A 10,399-nucleotide genomic window follows, 5' to 3' on the forward strand; every position below is an offset into this window, starting at 1 on the left:
TCGGTTACTGGAAGATGGAAGGTCCCTTACGCTGCCTTCCATCATTGCGGGTGGGACTGTATGGCTCCGCGTGCTGCTTCGGGCTTAGGCTTGGTTCTCGCTTCCAGCCAAACCAGGTTTGTCTTGTGCGCACCATGGAGGCTTTCTGGGTCAATTCTCGGGAGGGTGGGGGCACTCATGACCCCATCAGAAGAAACTTCCGCACCTCCAGAAAAAGACCACGATTGCTGCGGCGTGGTGGCGCACGCCTTTAATCCCAACACTTGGGAGACAGAGGTGGGAGGATCGCCGTGAGTTCGAGGCTATCCAGAGACTACAGAGTGAATTCCGGGTCAGCCTGGGCTACAGCGAACCCCTACCTCGGGGGGGGGGGAGGGAACCCAGACAATTCCTCCAGCTACAGGCATGAGAGTTTCAGCTGCCGGTCAAGCTTAGGAGGGCAGGGTTGGGGTATTCCGGGTTCTCGATGACCCTGGGGCCGAACTTGAGCTCCAGGAAGCGGCGGTAGTTGTTGGGGGCCTGCACCACGAAGCCAGCGAAGGGCAGGGGGACGAGCGGCTGCAAGAAGTGCTCGGGGAACTCCACATCCTGCTGGTGGTCCACATCCTGCCGGGGGTAGAAGGGCCACAGGTCCACGTGCAGGTGGTTGCTCTCGCTGTACTGCACGCGGAAGAAGTCGCCCTCCACGGCTTTTTCCCACACGAAACCGCGCTCGTCCACCACCGAGCCGGCCTCGGCGCCCCGCAGCTGCTCGCAGTTGCCCACGTCCTCCAGGTAGATGCCCAGATCCACGTCGTAGTCCCACGGGATGATGTCCCCGTGGCGGGCGGCCCGAGCAGCGAGCCGCCCTCCAGCCAGTAGCGCACGCCCGCCGCCTCCAGCACGCCCACCACGTGGTGCGTGGTCTCGCGCAGCGCGCGCAGGCAGCAAGGCAGCGTCCAGCGCTGCTCCTACAGGTAGGCCGGCGTGTCGCCCACCACCGTGCCGAAGCAGCGCGCGCTCTCCTTGCTGCAGCCGAACCACTCGAGCCGGCCGCCCTCCCAGCTCACCAGGCGCACGCCCAGCGCGCGCAGCAGCGCCACCCGCCGTGCGCGGCCCTCGCGCTCCACCTTCCAGCGCGCGTGCGCCGTGGCCAGCGGGGGCTGGCGCCCCGCGGCGAATGTCAGGTCCAGCAGCTGCATGGTCCAGCCGTGCAGGGCGGTCTGCAGGAAGAGGCTGGTGCCCAGCAGCCGGGCCAGGGGCGCCGAGAGGTTGAAGAGGTCGCGGGCGTGCAGGAGCACCACCGCGTCCCCATCCAGGGCGTCACAGCGGGGTGCGGTGGGCGCCTGACCGTAGTGGGCTGTCCACTCCCGCAGACTGACGTTCAGGGCGAGGCACCGGGCAGGGTTGGAGGTGGCGACCGGGGCGGCCACCAGGCGGGCGCTGCCGGCCCGGAGCGCCTCCACCATGTGCTCCAGGTGGCCTGGCGACTTGACCCGCGCCCCGTCGGGGACCAGGGCCACAAACTCGGTGGCCACGTAGGTCTCTGGGCACGAGGCCGCGGCAGGCCGGTCCAAGGCAGGCTGGAGCAGCGCCAGGCGAATGTTGGGGAGGCGGGGCAGGGCCAAGGGTGGGTAGGGGAGCGCGTCTGCCACCACCACCACGGGCTGCGCTGGATCCTGCTGCAGGAAGGAGTCCACCAGCTCGGGTACAGCGTTGTCAAAGGCCTCGAACTCGCGGACCAGGACGGTGACGTGGGGACCGGTGGCAGCAGCCCGGCGGAGGCCCCGGGCCCGGGCGTTCCTGGGCTGCTGCTGCAGCCGCAAGACATAGTAGAAGACTAGGAGGTTGAGGGCAATGGCGGCTGCCAGGATGGCCTGGCAGCGGGTGAGCCACCGCATGGGGCTGGAGTCAGGCCCTAGGCGGGCATCCAGGACATCCTCCTAGGTTGCAGGCTGGGGCAGTTCCAGGAGGGTGGTTCTGGCCCCACTCAGCTGCTGCGCCGCCACCACCGCCATCTTGGAGCCTGTAAGCATTCTTTAATAGAACGATGGGCTCGTTCAACAATGCCTTGCCCTTGCAGGTTATAAGGAAGGCCAGTGGTATGAGCGACGCCCACAGCATCACAAAACTGGCGAAAACCTTTTGCAGTATAAGCAGGTCCATTGTCTGTCTTCAACGCCCGGGGCTTACCCCAAGCTGCCCAGGCCTCTAAACAATGAGTAATAACATGCTGAGTACATTCACCAACAAAAGGAGAAGCATAAATAATTCCTGAACAGGTATCGATAGACACATGTACATATTGCAACTTGCCAAAAGATGGGATATGCGTAACATCCATTTGCCAAATCTCTCCCGGACGCAGTCCCCGGGGATTAATGCCAATATGAGGAGAGTGCAAGAAAGGGACACAGGCAGGGCAGTTGACAATTATATCACGTGCCATGGCCCGAGATATATTAAATTTTTTACGCAGCACTGCAGAGGACACATGATACAATTTGTGGAAATCCCGAGCCTTAGACAAGTTATCCAAGGACAGAAGAAAAAAAACCCACGTGGCTTTATCAGCAAAATCATTGCCAACAGCCATGGGACCAGAAAGCATAGGATGAGCTCTAATATGTTGAATAAAAAATGGATTGGTTCGAGACCAAATTAAATGTTGCAATTTAGATAAATATACAGCAACAGGACTAGAATCTTTAATGAGGCCTGCTACTTCTAGATTTTTAATAGCATTAACTATATACTGAGAATCAGAAATGAGATTAAGAGATTCACTGAAAAGTTCAAACACATGACATACAATTTGGCATTCCACTATTTGAGGAGTATTTGGTTCAAATTGTACAGTAACTGGTTGTTGTCCCTTAATTACATAGGCTCCAAGGCCTGTCTTAGAGCCATCAGTATAGATATCTAAAGCATCAGCAATAGGTGACTGCGAGGTAATCTTAGGGAACACATGGGGTGTAGCGAGACAAAATGTAATAAAGGATCTTTGGGTAGATGATTATCCAATTTTCCAGAGAAGGAACACATCAATATGGCCCAATCATCAGTAGTAGCAGCTAAAATATGTACCTGTTCAGAGTTATAAGGGGTAATCAAAGAATCAGGTGCCACACCAAAGTGCATCAAAGATGACTTAATACCTTGAAGAACAAGGGTGGCTACCATAGTAGGATAATGCTCTATGCATTTTTTAGGAGAAGAATGAGAATGTATCCAAAGCAAGGGACCTTGTTGCCATAAGACTCCTGTAGGAGTTTCTGGCGTAGCAAGAATGCACAATAAAATAGGTTGTCCTGGGACTATTCTGCATAACTGTGCAGACTGTAACACTTGCTCTACTTTAAAAATAGCTACTCGTGCAGCTGGAGTTAAAGCTCTAAATGAAGAAATATGTGAATCACCTTCCAATATTTGAAATAGGGGTCTCAGCTCATGGGTAGGAATCTTTAGATATGGTCTGATCCAATTTATATCCCCTAACAACTTTTGAAAATCATTCAACATCCTCAATGCATCTATTCTAATTTGTAATTTTTGAGGTCTAATAATATGTTTGGTAATTGTTGCTCCAAGGCAATTACCTACCTGTCCTTTCTGTACCTTTTCCCTAGCTATATGTAAACCATAGACTTCAAGATCCTTCTTGAGAGATAGAAAAGCTTTTGACAAAATATCCTCTACGGGAGCCACTAAAAGGATATCGTCCATATAGTGGCAAATCCTCAATTTTGGGAATCTCTTTCTAGTAGGTGCTATTGCTAGGCTTACATAATGTTGGCAGATAGTAGGACTATTGGCCATCCCTTGCGGGAGAACTCTCCATTGAAACCGTTGATCAGGTTCCTCATGGTTGATAGCTGGTAGAGTAAAGGCAAATCATTTACAATCTTCCAAAGCCAAAGGAATGGAGAAGAAACAGTCTTTTATGTCAATAATAATAAGAGGCCAGCCATTCGGCAAGCTAGATAACAAAGGGAGACCTCACTGAATCGGACCCATAATTTGCGAGGCCAGCCATTCGGCAAGCTAGATAACAAAGGGAGACCTCGCTGAATCGGACCCATAATTTGCACTTGTGCATTTACAGCTCGGAGATCATGAAGTAGCCGCCATTTTCCAGACTTCTTTTTAATAACAAAAATAGGAGTATTCCAAGGAGAGTGAGAGGCTTCTAAGTGACCTAATGACAATTGCTCTTGTATTAGTTCTTTTGCTGCTAGGAGTTTTTCTAAGGACAGGGGCCACTGAGGTACCCAAACTGGTTCAGCCGTTTTCTTTTTACACTTAGGACATAAGCCAGGCAAGCGCACCTGACCCTGCACTCTAGAATTATTTTGAGGGCATTGTTTTCTAAAATGTCCAGTCTTCCCACATTTAAAGCATGAAGAAGTTCCTCTGTGCCCCCCAGTGGCAGCCAAGACTGCTGCAGCAAGCCCTGCATTAGATAGTGGACCGCCAACTTCTCTGCAGGCTTTCATCCAAGCCTGAAGTCCTTTTCCCTTCCAGGGTGTAATTGCCCTCCTACAGTCTTTAGTGCATTGCTCATAAATTAGTTGTTCCACAAGTGGCATGGCTTGGTCAGCATCACCAAAAATACGACCAGCTGCTTCCATCATGCGAGCTACAAAGTCTGAAAATGGTTCAGTAGCTCCCTGAATAATTTTAGTAAGGTTGCCTGATACTTCCCCTTTATTTGGCAATGCCCTCCAGGCTCTAAGAGCGATGTTATTTATTTGTGTATAAACTTCAAGAGGAAAGGCAATCTGATTATTAAGCCATTGTCCTTGCCCCATAAGCATATCAAAATTCCATACAGGCTGACCATTTGCTGCATTAGTTCTAGCTTGACTTTGGGCAGCATCAGTGTATAAAGATTTCCAGTCTAAATATTGTCCTAGGCTTAGACAAGTCTTAGAGACTCCAAACCAATCTGCTGGAGTCAAAGCTCTATTGGTAAGACGTTCTAACAATGCCATAGTAAAAGAAGCATTTATCCCATAAGTTCTAGCGGCTTCTGCAAGATCCTTGAGCTCCTTATACCCTATAGGTTCATGGTATCTAACATGTGTATCATGAGTCTCAAAAACTGGATAAGCACTAGCCAGCTTTCTCCAAGTATCTGATTTTATCAAACTACATCTGGATGAAGCACACGCCCCGGGCGGAAGTAGACCATCTTGTTGTTTACACCTGTTGCTCGTAGAGGCATAAGGTGGCGGAGGAGCAAAGACACCATCTTTTCTGGGTCTAGAACATTCCCGACCACACTCGGCCTCTACTTCCTCAAAATCCTGTTCTTCCTCTGGAGTTAATTTTTCTCCCTCAGATTCACTAGAACTTTCTATATATAAATTTGCAAGTTCTGTCAAATCTGGATATAGCTTCGGACCTGAATTTGGCCCTCCCTTTTGTGTTTCACTTTTATTCTGTGCACTTTTATTCTGTTCTGTCTGAAACCTAGGTTCTCTTTTTATTTTAACCTTTTTTTGTTTTCCCCTTTTATTTTCTTCAAACTCTGCTATCTTGATGATGTGCTAATATGCATTGACCTTCCCTGATCACCTGTTCACAACGTTTGTCCTCCCTACCTAGCGGCTCCAAAAAGGTGGAGTGGTGGTGTCCCATTCTACAACCTTATATACGTTTGAGATGCTCAACTAACTTATGTATATCAGACTTACAGATCAGTTACAAGCCAAAACTTAGCATATAGCACATCCAGGGGCACTTACCGGTGTTGAGTTCTGAATCCTCCCTCGGAAGTATCCTCAGGGGTCCTCTCAATTGGCCGTTTGTTGACAAGTCCCGGGTTCGGCACCACTTGTTGCGCCCCTCTCGCCAGCAGGAAGAACGACAACAACAGGATTCTTCTCAAGCACACTTTATTGGGAGCTCCTAGCTGATAGAGAGAAGGACCCCGACCCTATGGAGTGCCAAGCTTATATACCTGTGGTCATGTGGATGTGAAGCGTCGTCTGATTGGCTTAAGTCTCATCAGATGACTTTGCATCACCCAATCGGGATAGGTGAGCAGCCATGTTAGGATAACGTCATACGCTCATGTGCAAACGATTAGGATGCAAAAGCAGTAAACAAGCTGATGCAGCAAAGCCTGACGAAGCCAGCGCGGCTCCCAACAGGTAAGGGATATGAAATTAGCTGAAAAAAAAATGGGTGAACCTGGAAATAATTCAGGTAGTAGAAGGATTTGGGTAGCAGGACAGGGTAAGGTGTGGGATGGGAGGTTTTGCAAAACTAGTACATAATAATAATACCATAGCACCCTTCCCTTTTTTTTTAGCTAATTAAAATATATACCTCAGATAGAGAGACACAGAGAGAGATTGGGAACAAACACTCTGCAAGGGTAAAGAAAGCTTCACTCTAAAACCAAAGTCTGATAAATACCAGTGCTAGACATGGGTTATGCCCACAGTGGACTGTTGGTCAGGGAGGCCTATGAGGCCTCCAAAATAATGCAGGCCATTGCAGAGACATCTGGTTACACACCAGAACTAAATGGCAAAAACCTTTTGCTGAAGACACCACAGGCAGTGTTCATAGGACATTGAGAGATTATGCTGAAACTGAGAGAGAAGCCATCCTCCTGCTGAATAAAATCTCAGTACTAGGAATCACCTGAGTAGCTAGGGAATAAAAAGCACTAACAGAGTGAAAGTGCAATGGATCCTACCAGCTACAAAATCAACCAGACAGGCAATATGTATCAACCTGTGCATCAGTGGCACATAGGTTATGGGGTAACTAGCCACTCTCTGTCAAAAATCTTCCAGATTTCCATGTTTATCCCCTTTGATCCATGCTTCTCTCACTCTTGGCTAGAGTTCTGCTTTTTACAGATGGCAGTAAATATCAAGAAGATGCATGACCCATTAGAATGATAAGTGAATATAGCCATCTGCATAATATGACTCATGTCACCTCTATTGTACCCAGGAAACAATTATTGAGGAGGTACCAAATTAAATATTGGTGTGATGCTGTCATTGATATCCAGAGAACCTCCTCCAGGGAGATGTCAGTAGACTGAAGGAAATGTAGTTCCCTTCCACAGGCATAATGCAGACACCATGACAAAGGATTTTCCAGTTTTTTTTTTTTTTCCTGTATGTATTTATCTGTGCTCCCCATATCATCTTCTGTTCATGTGTTTTGGTCACTGGCTCTACTAAAGTTTCACACATACTTAAGTTGAAATATATATCTCCAGAAGTTGGTGCAAATGCAGAAATGGGGATCACTAGATTCTCACAGTAATTAACACTTATTTTACCTCTTAGTGGAAGAAGTAAGATAGTGGCTTTCAGGTGGTATGGCACTAATTGACTTTATCAGTGCCCCTACTGAGGGAAAAATTAGCATGAGAAACTTTGAGGTGCAGAATAGCAGCTGTGGCTGATCATTGAGTGATTATGTTGTCAGAAGGTAGCACTGTGGAAAGATTGTGTTCATGCTTCCATGTTTGCACATGCTAGTTACAGAGGCTGTGGAACTGGTATGGTGAAGTTCATGATGGAGTTGGGCAGAGCTGGCTTATATGGTCAGCTTAAGTATGTTGTATATGTCTTCTGAGTTCAGAATGCTTCTTTACCACTGGGGGATGCCAAGTGTATGATATTCAGTTAACCCATGTATGAGATGAACATAATGGATAATGGCACATTTCTAGAGAAAATAGTTGGAAAGTGTTTGTGTGATATAGTCATTTCTTTTTTTTTTAATTTAAAAAAATTTTATTAGCATTTTCCTTGATTATAATTCCCTCCTCCCTCCCCCTACTTTCCCCTTTTAAATTCCATTCTCCATCATATTACCTCCCCATCTCAATCATTGTACTTACATATATACAATATCAACCTATTAAGTACCCTCCTCCCTTCCTTTCGATACAGTCATTTCTTATGGCATTTGTATTTGTTGGGTTTCTAGGCATCTTTTCAGCAGTGGAACATTTTGATCCTGCCCTGAACTTTGAAACCTCTGTAGTATAACTGATTAAGTTTACATACACTTCTTTGAGGTAGTTTCCAGGAAGTTTTACCATTAGTATTTGGGTACTGGATAAGGGTGGTATTTTATGTATAAGTGCCTGCATGTACACCCCACATACATGTACATTGCACACAAGCAGGCATATATATGCATATCACATCACACCTATTACATTGGTAAAAACAAAGAAAGTCCTATCTTGAATGGCACAAATAATAACTGATTATTCTGTTTCAAGAAAATATCTCAGCAATAGTACTTCACCCAGGCATCATCATACCTAAAAATGTATCTGTCTTTATTTTTCTGACAAACACCTATTCCTTCATTCTATCCTGTTTATCTCCAGAATTAAAGTTCTCAATTACACCCTGTCTCCCTATTAGCTACACAAAGATCTACTTTTTCTCTCCCTATTCTGGTAGTTCTTCCCTCTCATTAAGAAAGGGCTTGTCTGAGTCTGTCTGGATTACAAATAAAGATGTAGGGATTTTTATTGAGATGAGTTGCTCAGGGTCACTGGTTTGCAGACATCAGACATCCTGAAGTTCTAGGTTATTACTTCATTATATTTACAATCCATGTATTTTTAAATATCCAGAATCATAATTTATTTTGTCTTGATAATGCATATGTGTGTTTTCCCAATGTGTTCTATGGATATTATGTGCCATCACTTATTTTTTTAAAAATACATTTTATTTATTTATTTGAGAGAGGGAAAGAGGCACAGAGAGAGACAGAGAGGGAGGGAGAGAGAATGGGTGTGCCAGGACCTCCAGCTACTGCAAATGAACTCCAGATGCACACACCACCTTGTGCATCTGGCTTACATGGGAATTGAACAGGGATTCTTTGGCTTTGCAGGCAAATGCCTTAACTGCTATGCCATCTCTCCAGCCTTCATCAGTTAATTTTTATAATTACCTTTTGAAAATTAAAATGTCTATAGTCAATTAATCTATAGAAACATATTTTCTAATATTCAAAATATGAAATAAAAGCTGAATTATAACTTTATTCCTAGTTTCTTCAAATGTAAGTCAAACACAAATCAATGTCCTTGTATAAATAAAAGTCTTATGTTTTAAAATAGTGAACATTATATTTTCCCAACCAGATTGTATGATTGATTCATGTGGCTTTTCTTAGTTCCCAAAACTTTGGGGATACCTATTTGTTTAACTTTTACCAAGCTTATAAAAACTTGTCTGTGGCTGGAAAGATGGCTCAGTGGTTAAGCCTTAAACACTCAAGCTGGATTCCCTAGTACCCACATAGAACCAGATGCACAAAGTAGTGCGTGTATTTGAGTTTGTTTACGATGGTTGGAGGCCCTAGTGCATCCATTCTGTCTCTGTCTGCTGGGTTTGGTGGTGCATGCATTTAATCCTAGCACTCAGGAGGCTGAGGTACGAGGATTTCTGTGAGTTCACGGCCAGCCTGAAACTACTTAGTAAATTCCAGGTCAGCCTGGGATAGAGCAAGATCCTACCTCAAAAAAAAAAAAAAAAAAAAAAAAAAAAAAAATTGTGTGGTTGTGAGATTTTGTTGATTATACTTGGAATATAATTCAATATTTATGTCCTGTTTCCTCAGCTGTTAAAAGCATTGAATACTGTGGTATTATATATATCATCTGATAGATAGATGATGACTTATAACATATAGTGGGTTTAAAACAAGCATTTCAAATGTTCATGATTTTGTGTGTCATCATTATGTCCTGGGCACTGCTCTAAATTTCATTGTTGATGGGGTCTGTCATCACAATGATACAATTTTGTGAACTGGCAGTTGGGTACTTGAAGAAGACTTCACTCTTGGCTGGTGGCACATTATTTACTTGGTTCATTCCTGTGACCAAATACCTGACACATTTAACTTTCAGAAGGTAAGGCTTATTTAAGTTTATGCTTTGAAGGTATAGCTCAACATGATTAAGAAGTCAAGGTGTTGTAGAAATTCTCTGGAAAGATCACTCCAATGCCAGTATGAGTAACAGTAGAGGAATTTGTTACCCAGGGGCCAAAGAGCTTGAGGTAGACCTTCAAGAAGCTCTGACCCTGAGCTGAGATTCTATTTTCTTTTTTTTTTTGTTTTGTTTTGTTGAGGTAGGGTCTCACTCTAGCCCAGGCTGACCTGGAATTTAGTCTCAGGGTGGCCTCAAACTCATGGCAGTCCTCCTACCTCTGCCTCCCAAGTGCTGGGATTAAAGGTGTCCACCATGACAGGTTTTTATTTCCATTTTAGAGTTTTCATAGCTAAGGGGAGGGGTGAGTGAACAAACAAGATGTGGCCATCTGTATATCAATCATGTCTGTAGTCAGGCCACCCTAACAATGAATTCCATTTTATGTGTTTTAACCTAAACTGTCTTTCCTTC

At 45.5% G+C, this 10,399-nt stretch overlaps 1 pseudogene; it reads right to left on the reverse strand.

Moving 5' to 3' along the window:
• Positions 1–376: 376 nt before the first annotated feature.
• Positions 377–1,989, reverse strand: LOC123455366 (annotated as a pseudogene).
• Between the last annotated feature and the right edge of the window lie 8,410 nt (positions 1,990–10,399).

Source organism: Jaculus jaculus, chromosome 16 (genome assembly GCF_020740685.1).
Source record: "Jaculus jaculus isolate mJacJac1 chromosome 16, mJacJac1.mat.Y.cur, whole genome shotgun sequence".
Classification (NCBI taxonomy): domain Eukaryota; kingdom Metazoa; phylum Chordata; class Mammalia; order Rodentia; family Dipodidae; genus Jaculus; species Jaculus jaculus.